At 35.5% G+C, this 12,640-nt stretch overlaps 1 protein-coding gene and 1 pseudogene across 5 annotated transcripts in view; one reads left to right on the top strand and one right to left on the bottom strand.

Moving 5' to 3' along the window:
• Positions 1–12,640, top strand: part of Dnah6 (dynein axonemal heavy chain 6) — a 243,015-nt gene that overhangs the window by 29,040 nt on the left and 201,335 nt on the right. Inside the window, exon 2 of one of the 5 annotated variants that reach the window (XM_087204323.1) lies at positions 12,343–12,457. The exons of the other annotated variants lie outside the window; for them this stretch is intronic. The gene's annotated coding sequence lies outside the window, so the exon portion shown is untranslated. The remainder of the gene's footprint in view (positions 1–12,342; positions 12,458–12,640) is intronic. 5 annotated transcript variants of the gene reach the window in all.
• LOC101711016 (endoplasmic reticulum disulfide reductase DNAJC10-like) lies at positions 7,741–10,227 on the bottom strand (annotated as a pseudogene).

Below are 12,640 nucleotides of genomic sequence, written 5' to 3'. Positions count from 1 at the left end.
ATCTGGGTGTTAACTCACATAGCTCACACTAAACATCATTCAGCTGACTAGAGAGAACCTTGTTATTAATTTTAAGATATCATGGTATATATTTATTAATTTTAAATTAAAAAGTTTCCATAAAATCTATGGCCTGAAGGAGCCCTGAATATACACAGAGTGGCTCTAGATACTGAGTGTTTTAAGTAACACAACTATATGTTTAAACCAGCCTAAACTCTGTATCTCAATACTTTAGCACATCCTTGGGTTTTTAAAAATACTTTAAAACATTTTCAATGCAATTACCTAAAATTTTTGAGAACATTAAGATCTACAACTCAATGAACACTTATAACAAACATTTATCTTTCCATTTATTCATATTGGAAACATTTTCATTAAAGCTGAACATTACTAGATTTATAAGGCAAAACACAGTGATAAAAAAAGATTAGAAGTTAGGAAATATAATGAGCATTATCTCAAACTTGGTTTTGTGAAACTATCATAACCTGTTCTTTTGCCAAAATATATTATTTGTAAGGAAATGCTATCAAATTAATCAGTGATATCAACACTTTTTCCTAAAATATCCATCCACCCAGAAAAAGGCTTGATCTTTTAAAATCACTTGAAAGAACAAAATATAAAAGAAGATCTTATTTTTAGATTAGTGTCAGATCAAAAACACACAACCAATACTAACATCCAAATGAATTGCTATTACAGAATTGCAGTGTCACCAACTTACGTGAAAAAATTTTTGTGCTTGGAACCTGAAAAGTAAAGAAAAATGAATAATATTAATAGTAAAACCACATGTTAGAAAACATAGATTCTCATAATTCAGGATATTTTTAAACTTTTACTGCAAAATATTTTTTGTCACATGTCAATGAACCTACTGAATCTACAAATAGTAACTGCTACATAACAGAACTTTTTAGAAGCCTCAAAGTGAGATATTTGGAAGAACTTTGTTTTGAAGAGAAAAATATCTTTTGAGGATAAAATATTCAAGGAAAATGAAATATTATGGGAATATTCTTAAAAATGAATATCATCTAGACTTTATTCTGACAGCCCTGAGATTCAAGTAACACATTATTTATTCATAGAGGAAACTCCTTATATAAATATTTCCCTGAAGTTATGAATTACAAATTAAGTAATACTGTGAAAGTGGTGACTATGATAAAATCCAAACCACCACATAACCATCTGTTTTTAGCTTTTTAAAAAGAAACATGAGCAGAACATCACTGTTTGTTGTTTCATGCTTAAGTGCATTGGTGACCCAAAGAAAGAATTTGTCACGAGTCAAAAAATATTTTGCAAATGATTAAACTTTGCATATTAATTGAAAGATAGTTTTAAGTTGAAGTACTTAACTGATATTTGAGCACCGGAATGAACTGAAAAAATTTCAAATGTTGCCAGAAAATATACTAACACCTACTGACAAGAATTAGGAATTCAAAGTGAAATTTTAGCTTTGGAAAAGTGGTATTTATAATCACCAGGTTCCTCTGGTGATTTTTAGTCACTGTTATGAATTTGAATCTAAGGGAGGAAGGAATATTAGGCTAAATAGAATAGCATTTGTCTGTGTTTGAGATAATGCATCACCATTGTGATATATAAAAGTTTAATCCGAAGAAATAAAAGAAACAACTTTAACAAGTTTTACAGTTGAAAAAGTGAAGCTACCTTACAGTTTCAAGAGAAGTTACCAAATTCTGGTTAATGGAAAAGGAAATTTCCAATGGTCAGAGACAGAGTAATAGATCATCTGTCATTTGCTCCCTCCTACTTTTATTAAACTTTTTCAGCAATAGTGACTACCAAGAATTTGAATGAATAATTCATCCCAAGTTCTTTAGAAATCCAGTTAATTACTTCAAAAATGTTATGGTCACAGCCTTGGTTGCTTATGAGCTAGATTCCATTTACAACTTTTATCAGATTGAGTAGTGAATATATCTTTTATGCTTTGCATTTTAGTTTTTTATTATATAATATAAAGAAATTATAATTAATATCTTCACCAAGTCTCTGAAGTTATAAAAGTTACATTATTTGATAGGTGTTTTATAATATGCAGAGTCTGGCAAGCATTGATGGAAAGGAATATAGATATTTATCTCCTGTGCATCTCTGTTCTCCAACCTAATAAGAGTAATATGGTTTCTAAGTAACACTGCTTATGATAAAAATGACTCCAACTGGTAAATTATATCTTCTTTAGGAGGAACTAAAGTGAATCGTAAATACCTGTTAAGGAGTCACAGCTTTGAATCCAGAGTGCAGAAACCCTTTCTGAGCATGTTCTTTATAAGGTTCCAGAAATCTGTGCATATGAAGTTATTGCAAGAGATATTGGCTCTCCTGAGTAATAAGACTTTTAAGCCAAAGTGGATTCCACACCCACCCATGTCGATCCCATCCCCTGGCAAGTGAGTTGTCACCTGAAGAAAGGATAGTCTCTGTTAGACCACCATAAGAATCTCCAAAGAAGGAATGTTCTGATTAAGAGAAGTAGTTCCTGTCCTGTGTCCTTCTCAGTAGACAGATCCCAAATATAGTCTGTGAACATCTTGTGAGTTTAAACACTTAGTTGAATCAAGATGACCACTACTTGGGCAATATATAAGTGTTTCTTTTGGGGGCTGGTATAAAAAAAGCCTCTGTTGGTGTTGGATAATTCCCTCCCTACTAGATGATGGGTTTTTCTCCATATCTGTGTAACCCCTCCCCCTCACTATTTCAATTGTGAAAGTCCAAGTCTTTTGTTAGTTCTGTTCACTGAAATATAAATTTGGGTTACACTGATAAGGAACCATGGTTGCCTCTATTCATCCACTGTGAGGTACTAAGCCTTTATGATAATCAGTAGGTGAATATTGCAACGTAGTACTACCAACACCAACTCTTAGTGAATCCCAAACATGGTCCCAAATATTTCATATATATTAACTCATTTAACCTTCATATGAACTACAATCCATGGTGTAGGTAGAATTTATAAATCTATTTTACAAATGATGAAATATTTTGAGATATCGAGTTGAGTAATTCAATCAAGTTTACACAGCTAATGAGTCAAACAGTTGGACTTTAGACCCCAACTCTCATGCACTGTGCCTAATGTTACTGAAAGTAATGACTGCTCCTGCCATTTGTACTAGACGTTATACTTAGTGTTCATATATAATATTTTATCCTCACAGGACCCATATTAGAAAGGCATTATCCACAGTTGAAGGAAGAGAAAATTGAGGTACAGATATATTTCCAAGCCATTCTTGTTTTTTGTGGGTTTTTTGGTACCAGGGATCAAACTCGGGACCTTGTACTTGTGAGACAGGTGGCAAAACCCCTGAGCTAAATCCCCAGCGAGGTATAGATATATTAAGGATTTTGCTATATGATATTGCTTTGTGACTTTTCAGATAGGAAATTCAGAATAATTTCTAATACTGAAATCTCCCAATTGTTTATTTAATACTCTGTGCAGTGTCAGTTTTAAAGCTGTTAGAATTTTATGGGTAGGTCAGATTGTGACAGTTAATCTTGATTGCCAATTTGATTGGCTTGAGAGATGCCTAGGAGATTAGTAAAGCACATTTCTGGGTATGTCTGGGTGGATCATGGGTGCATGATCTTTGGGGATTCTGTCTAGTCCCTGACTCCTTTCTGGTCCTTCCCCTCCTCTCTGCTTCCTGGCTGCCACAAAGTGAGAAGCTTTCCTCCCCCATGCCCTTCTGTTGTGATGTTTCTGCCTTGGAGCCAGCTGACTATGAGCTGAAACCTCTGAAACTGTTAGCCAAAATAAGTCTTTTCTCCTTTAAGTTGCATACTCAGATACTGTATTTTGTCCCAGTAATCAAATAATAAAGATTGTATAACAGAGCCTTCTCCATATACCAAGCATCAGTAAGGTCCACGGAAAGCCAGGAAAGAAGATATCATTTCTAGACACATTAGGCCTAACTTTTGTTAATAAGTGGAGAGTGAAAAAAAATATTTTGTGGTTTTGTAAACTGGAATTTTCTTAAATGGTACCATTCTCCACGTGAAGTTATATTTAAAAAGATGCTACAATGAGGTAAATGTATTATGTCATAAGGAACATATCATTTTGAAGCCATATTATCAGAAACCTCACCAGGTTACCTAATGGTATGACAGTTTTCTTAGGCTAGTCTATAAAAGTATTTAAATCTGGTATGACAAATTTGAGTCAGCAGGTAGAAATTCTACAGGCCCTTTGCACTGGAATTATCAAAAATTCTTAGCTCCAGATTGTCTTCCTGCTCTTCTTTCAAATGCATACATACACATACACACACTACATGCACACTTTCTGACACTGCTCTGGATCTATAACAATTTAGTGAATGATTGCTTCATTTCATAAAAAGAGTTGAGGGTTTTGGTTTTTTTTGTACTGGGGATCAAACTCATAAAAAGAGCTAGTGCTCTAGTTCTCAGCCTTGTCCCCAATTTCAGTAATTTATTTAATTGATTTGTGGTGGAGCTTGAGCAACAGCATTTCTTTAAAACTCACCAGATGATTTCAGTATTCAACCATGTACCTGCAACAGGAATTTCTCAAGCAAGCCACAGAGGAATTATTAAATTGCACATTGTTAAGCCCCGAGTGTCTATAGGTTGAGGGGACTCCTAGGAACCTATAATCCCCACCTGATGCTGATATTTCTCCTCTAAGGACAATCTACTGAGAACCACTGTCTCAAGAGTACTCTCTGACTGTGAAACTTAGAACTCTCTTTTTGTGTTTTTGTTTAATTTCTATGTTAAAAGGTGTTCTCATCAGAATTTATCATCTTTGGTTAATCAAATCATAAATAAATCAAGCATTTCTCTTCCCCAGTATAGGTTAGCTCTGGACTCATATTGACCCATGATATTCACTGTCACATTAAGGTTGATCAATGCAAATCTTAGGAAATTGCTATTTCTTTCCAGATGCGTGCTTACTTTCATCGAATGAATATGTTCAAATCATGACAATTAAACTGTAAAATAATGAAGAGAACTTGCAGGTGGACACAGAGCTTATCTAATTCACCCTAATATCTCAAAGCAAATAAGAATTGCTCTCTTGCTTGTAGAAATGAGGAGCTAGAAAGAGGTGAAGGAAGAGAAAAGGATAAACAAAGATATGTGTGTGCATTCAAGCATAACCTTCAATGAACGTGATGAAGAAACCACCCTGATTAAAACAGGTGATTTGTGCAACAGAGAAAGAACTAATGTGAAACAGGAAGACAGTCCCACAAACACCAGGCAGAATAATTAGGATTCTGTAACATAATAAATAGAAGGCTATCCAAAGTTTTTGAGTAGAAAAGTCACATGAAGTGGGCCATATTGGTCTGGTGGACTGGTGTAAAAATGAACAGAAACATTTTCAATTATTTTCTGTTTACTGAGACCTGCCTTATGGCCTAAAATATGGTCTATTTTGGAGACAGTTCTATGGGCTGCTAAGAATCTGTTATTGGATGAAAAACTCTAGGTATCTGTTAAGTCCATTTGTTCAATAGTGAAGTTTAACTCTAATATTTCTTTGCTGATATTTTGTCTGGTTTGTCTTTTTATGAGAGTGGAGTACTAAAGGGCCCCACTGTGGTTGTATTGCTGTCTATCCTTTTATGTTAAGTAGTTTATTACAAAATTGTGTGTGCTGAAATTTGATGCATATATACTTACAACTGTTATTTCTTCTTGGTAAATATTCCCTTTACCAAAATGTAGTGTGACCTTTGTTCTAGCCAACTTTGTCAGAAATTAAAATAGCTACTCCTGCTTGCTTTCTGGCTCTGGCTTCATGAAGTAACTATTTTCTATCCTTTCTCTTTCATTATGTGTATGTTTTTTGTGTTTAGATCTGTATCTTCAAGCCACATAAAGTTTTGTTTTTTGAGTCAATCTGCCAGTCTATGTTTTTTAGTTGAAGAGTTAAAACTATTTACATTTAGTAATAATTATTGAAAGTATGTACCAATTCTTGTCATTATATTATTTTTCATGCTTGATTCCTTTATGTTTTTATTTTAACTGCTCTCCCGATGAGATTTATTCTTTCCTTTGGTATCTTGGCTGTTGATGATTCCTTTCTCTATTCATGATTTCCTTGAGTATTTTCTGAAATGCTCATTTGGTGGTCCTGGCTTTCTTTGGATTATCTTTATCTTGAAAAGTCTTTATTTCTCCATCAATTTTGAAGGATAATTTTGCAAGATATAGTAATCTATGTTGGCAATTATTTTCTTTTATGGCTTAAGAAACTTCACCACAAGCTCTCTCAGCCTTAAGGTTTGTGTTGAGTAATCTGCTGTTAATCTGATGAGCTCCCCTTTATAGGTTACTTGGCACTATTCTCTCAAGTTTTAGTAATCTCTCTTTGTGAATTTCTTGGATTTTGACTATGATGTGTTGTAGAGAGTTTCTTTTCTGGTCTTTTCTATTTTGGGTTCTAAATGTCTCACTTACCTGAGTATCTGTCTCAATTCTGAGGTATGGGAAATTTTCTGCAATAATTGTGAATAAATTTTTTTAAATAAGTTGAAATTTTTAGCATTCCATATACTCTGAATTGTAACTAAACAACTAGAGGTTACTCACAGTTTTGTTGAAACGCAAAGAAAAATTTTGTGACGATTTGAATTAGAACAACCCAGGAACTAAAAGATCCCATTTTAGATTTATATACTTGATTTTCTTATAAAAATAACTTCAGTCATGCCAACATTTAGCTGGTAAAGGCAGCCTCTGACATTGTTAGTGACAGCAACAACCAGAGTATCACTATGAGCTACAGTAAAATAAATCTATAAAATTGTTTTTCCTATTTGAATGGGTAGATTGGAGTGGGAAAACCACAGCTATGGAAAAATAAATGTAAATAAATAGAAAATCCAGAAAGTAAATATGTAAATATTAGAAAGATGCCTCAAAAAAACAAACTGTCAGTGGGAAAATTTTTATGAAAGCAATTGCAGAAAATAAATGCACACACATTTTTAAAATATAGAACTCTACTTGCTATGTTGGAGTAACTTAGAGGTCCATTTATTCACTGTGAATTCTTCCCCCTCTGGCTTTTCTGGGTGATAAGGCAGTCTCTAAGATTTTTATACTTACTGTTGCAAAATTTCTCAATTATAAAAAATAAAAAATCTCTTCAACTTTTAAAGCAAAATGGAAAATTTCTTCAGTACAAAACAGTATGAAACCAGGTTATCTATTTTACCATATTTGTGTGTTTTTTATAACCAAGTTACATCTTTTTACTGAGAAATAATCCACTTTGCACAGTGAACAGGCTCATGGTAGAGCCAGACAGCAAAACATTTCTAGGGGCAGCATTCGAGGGCCATAGAATGAATTTGGCCTGTGATCTGTTTTTGTATGGCCCTGAGCTAAGAATGGGTTTTTGTTTTTTAAAAGAATCATTAAAAACAACAACAACAACGACAAAGATGTGACAAAGAAACAAATACAGTCCATAAAACTTGAAACATTTGTGATGCCTTTCTCCAGAAAAATTTTGCAGGTATTTCCTTTACATCAATGTTGTACAGACTTCAGGCAGTGCAATTCTTATCTGTCCAAGACAGAATTCATTAACTTCCACCACAAATACAGTTAATATTCTTAAAAGGCATCTTTTTCTGATGGTATTTTTCAGAATTCTTTCTTTTCCATTTTTCTTCATCTTCAACATCATCAAAGTTCATCCTTGTTTCTCTTTTCTTGATTTTGGAGAGTTTCCAATTTTCCATAAATGAAGGCAGCAATTGTTTTTGCATCTGTAGCACTTATATGCTCTTCCCAAATGCTTTTCTTTGTTCTGTCATAGGCATAAAACTTGACAGTTGGACAGGCTTGTATGCTGGTTTTCTGGCACATGTGGGAATAAGCCTGACAGTCTACCTTCCCAGCTTTCACCTTTCCTTAACCATCCTAGCCAAGAGCTCAAACCCTGGAGCAAAATTTTGGCAAGGTCCACACCAATGTGCATAGAAATCTTTCACTCAATGATTTTTTTCCCCTGTAAATTTTTTTCCACTGTAAGTCTGAGGTGTCAGATCTGTGGACACTTGAGGTAAAAATCCTAGACCCCAGATTCTTAGGGAATAGGCATCCCTATTCCAACCATCGTATCTATGATACTGATAGCCTTTATTTGATTTTGAGGGGTAAAATCTTCTCTTAGGGTATCTCTGAACATTTTCTTGGGCACAAAAAGAATGATACTGTTGCGCAAGCTCAAGGAACTGAGTTCGATCCCCGGTACCAAAAAAAAGAATGATACTGTTGGCAGTCTACACTGCCCACATTGATCAGTCCAGTTAATGTCTCGGCCATTCTTTTCCATTCTGACATCAGGACTTGACAGGGGTGACACCATGGAGAATAGAAATCAACCATCCAGACCTCGTCATGCTTTCTTTGTTTAACTAGTTCACTGAACGTGGTGGTGTAAGAGAGACCATCAAAGGGGTCCTAAATCCTCTGTGAACTCAAGGATCTGCTCAGCAGAGTAATGGCCATCATACTCGTGAATACTGGACTGGTTGAATACCACTGTCATTGGGTAACCCTGACTATTGTACATGTTACAGAGTCCTTCATGAACTGCACAATCTAGGGTACCAAATTTCGTCTAACCATAAAGAAGTGTTGATGCTTTCCATAACTCTGGCAGTAAAGCTCGACACGGTGGACATCAAGGAGCAAAAAAATCAACAAACCATGGTTCTTTTTCACTGGATGGAAATTTTTGAGGTCCAAGTGTGGTAAGATGAGAATTAACACTTTCTTTGGCAAAACAAGTATATCATATAAAATCTTCTTTCCATGATGAATTTCATATTCTTTGGTTCCTTGTCCTTTAAATACTGCTAGACAGGGCTAGAAAACATAGAGATACCTACAGACGCCAGGCACAGAGGAGCAATCAAATCTTCCAACTTGAATATGATCATTTTTAAGTAGAGTTTTCAGTTTTTTCAACTCAGGATCATTTGAATTTTCACTTTTTCCAAAATGGAAAACTATGAGCCAGAGATGATGTGCCAAACGATCCTCTAGTGTTTTTGCTGAAAGTAGTTCAAAATCTGGAAGTTTATGTATTATTTCCAAATGTATTTCTTTAGCATCCAATGAATTAAGAAACAAAATGCTGGTTCTTCCTTGTTGTTTAAAGTGGCTCCAGGAGGAAAATAAGCAGTAATACTTGTTGTAATATCTAGACTTTTACAGAGATTGTCCTGGGTGGCACAGTCCATCCATCCTACATTAATAAGGCCATCCAACATGCTGCTGAGCCTGAGTCATGTCTGTGGAGTCAAACAGTCTCCTCCTTTGGAACAAAAAGTGATCAGCCAGCCAATACCAGCAGCAAATGCAGTTTGTATGGAGTTAACAAAATTCCCTGTTGACAGCTCTGTCACTGAGCTTCTCACATGCTGCATGGCAAAATTCACTAAACTTTCCTTTGATCTGTCTCCATGGTATTTCACTACAGCCATTCCAGACCTAAAAATGAAGAGGCTTGGATAACTGTTGACTCCTTTCTTTTGGTAAAGCATCTTGTCATTGCCACAGTTTACAGCTCCAATTCAAAGCAACCCATCCACTTCTTTAGCAAATACTCTCCAAGTGGGGCCTAAATCATGGCAGTGTGAACATCCTGGCGAGTAAAAGTTTACAAACCACAATTCTCCAGAGTTAACAGCAGCATCAAATTCTCTTTTTTCCAGTGTTATGATTTCAGGATCATCATCATAAATACCAAAATCATAATGATAATAGTTCCAGCTTTCATACTGGCCTCCTTGGTTATCTTCAAGTCCCTTCTCTCCATATTTATCACATTTTTTCCGTAGATCTTCATCTTTGAGTACTTCATATCATCTATTTATTTTTAAGAAATTGCCATGTGCATTTGGGTTGTTCGGGGTTTTATCAGGATGTGACTTCAGTGCTAATCTCTTAAAAGCTTGTCTTATTTCTCTACTGCTTGCAGTTCTGGATACTCCAAGTAAACTGTAAAAACCCTGATCTGTGACCACTAAAACAGCCATATACACTATGAGAAGACAGAGACTGATCCTTTTTAGGTCTCTGATATAGTCATTTTTATGTAACCAGACTCCCATTCTCCTTCTTACACACGTTCTAACTTAAGTGAACATGAGACACAATGCTGAGTCCAGCAGGTAAGATACACAAATCCTAGGACTGCAGTCCACATTCCTTCCAGGGTGAATCAGGCATCACAAAATCATCTCCAAACATGTTACTCTGTGTCTGATAACCTGATCTTCCGAGGTTGTTGGAGCTCTGCTTGGATCTTGGTGACTATTACAGAATTGTCAAAAGGAACATTCCTCCAACCACTTACATTTTGTAGTTTATTTAAGCAAAACAATATGATTCCCAAATCAGGCAGGTTCTAAGAACTCCCTGGTAAATAAATTTTTATAACACTGGTCTCTGCCTCTACCCCTTCATCAAGATCTATGATCCTTAAATTTGTTTTTTGGAGTCACCTCGGAGCTCTTGGGGTTTTTTGTTTGTTTGCTTGTTTGTTTGTTTGTTTTGCTTGCCTCATTGTTTTTTCAGTATTACTGAGTACATGTTCTATTACATCAACCTTGTCACATCTGCATATTTTGTCTTCTGCCTGATCTTGCTCACTGCCAAAACTTTCACTTGAGTCTTTCATTTCTGGGATCTCTGCTTCTTTTTATATAACCTCTAATTTTTTACTGAAGTGTTCTTTCATATCCTATATTGTCTTCCTTAATTCATTTACCTGCCTGTTTGTATCTGCTTTAAGTTCATTGATCATCTTCGTAATTGGTTCATTCATCTTCTTAGTTACATCTTCTTTAGGTTTGTTAATCATCTTAGTAGTTGATTCATTCAGCTGCTTATTTGTCTCCCCTTAGATCTCTTCAATCATTTTAAATATTTTATTAGTTGTCTGGAAATACATCCACTTCAGTGTCTGTGAGATCCATTTAGGGGGAGTTAGGAATTTTTGGAGGCATCTTGTCATCTTGTTTTCTCATTATTATTGTGTTTTTTGTGTTGAAAGCTATAGATCCATTGGGATAGAAATGTCTGCCACTATAGTAGAGATGTTTTTAGTAAGTGGATTTTTTCTTGTGATACGCTCCTAGCTTTGGGAAAGATTCAGTGTGCCAAGACACCTACTCAATCTATTCAGAGTACTAGGATCTGTTATTTCAACAGTTCTCATGTCTTTCAGTAGCTCAGGAAGATGAGACAATAGTAATGATGATGAATAGGCTAGAAGTTAGGAGGAAGAAGAAAAAAGGGGAGGGCCAGGGATTTAGCTCAGTGGTATTGTCGCCTGCCTCACAAGCACAAGGTCTTGAGTTCGATCCCTGGTACCAACCTCCCTGCCAAAAAAAAGGAACAAGAAAAAAAGGGAAAGAGGGGGAAAAAAATTAAAATTCAGATAAACAAAAGAGAATGAAAGAAAGAAGAAAAATGGGTTTTGATGACTTTATTTTTATGCCTGCAAAGAGGAAGAGGGAAAATTTTGAAAGGTTATGTATGAGAGTGGAAAGAAAAATGAAAACAGAAGGAAATATAAGTTGAGAAGCTATCCATATATTATCAGGCAATTGAGACCTTGTTTAGCAATATTTCTGCTATTTCACTATAGGGAAAGTGAAGGAGAGAAGTATGATATAGTAGTCTAGAAAAAATTAAAAATTAATGACTCAGTAATACTAACTGCATATAGAGAGCAACAGAATGGGAATATTTGACTAAAAAACTTAAGAGTATTATGTTACTAAAGCAGAAAACTAATACAAATAGATATATACTGATATACATGAACAAAAAGACCAAACTTAATTATATTCAACAAAATTCTGATAAGCAAAAATGGAAAGAGACAAAGAGAAAAATATATGTATATATAACAAAAAGGAAAAAAAAAGAAAATTAAAAAAGAAGACTTTCCTGGTCTGTTGGTTAGGTTGAATATCCCTGAGGAGATTATCAATGCTGCTGTCTGAAAATCACCTCTAGCATTCTCTGGGACCATAGATTAGTATTGTAACAATTTTCTTGTGTGTCCCTCTTTGGAGTCCCAGTCCAAAATTTACCACAGCCTTTCCAGCATTCTGTTTCTCTTTCTCCCTCTCTCTCTCTCTCTCTCTCTCTCTCCTCTCTCATCTCTATCCAGAGTCTCAGGCTGTGTCCCTGCCACAGCCTCCATAACAAGCTCCACCTTTTCCTTTTTTTCTCTCCCTGATATGGATATATTTTCTCTCCTAGACATGGTTGAGCTCTTTCGGTTCTGGAGCACTTCCCCAATCTTCCTCTGGGCTGCAACTTCTGGCAGTTATGAATGTTCCCACCATGCTTGGTGCTGAGAGGAGGAAGAAGGAAGGTAAACAGTTGCCTGAGCCAGAACTTTTCAAACTATCGCTCTCCGAGCCCAGAGTTTCACCACTTCTTCCTCTGCCTCAATCTCCTCTCCCTGGGTCACAGTTTCCTCGTGCCCTGTGCTGTGTAGATGCAAGCCCTAGTCTGGGCTGTTTGGGTCAGCAATCCCTTCTAGCTCTGCCCAAGT

The sequence above is a fragment of the Heterocephalus glaber genome, unplaced genomic scaffold (genome assembly GCF_053883595.1).
Source record: "Heterocephalus glaber isolate CG9 unplaced genomic scaffold, H.glaber_assembly_v1.0 deba00000470, whole genome shotgun sequence".
Classification (NCBI taxonomy): domain Eukaryota; kingdom Metazoa; phylum Chordata; class Mammalia; order Rodentia; family Bathyergidae; genus Heterocephalus; species Heterocephalus glaber.
The sequence above is the reverse complement of the archived record's forward strand: the minus strand, read 5'-3'. Positions and strand labels throughout refer to the sequence as shown.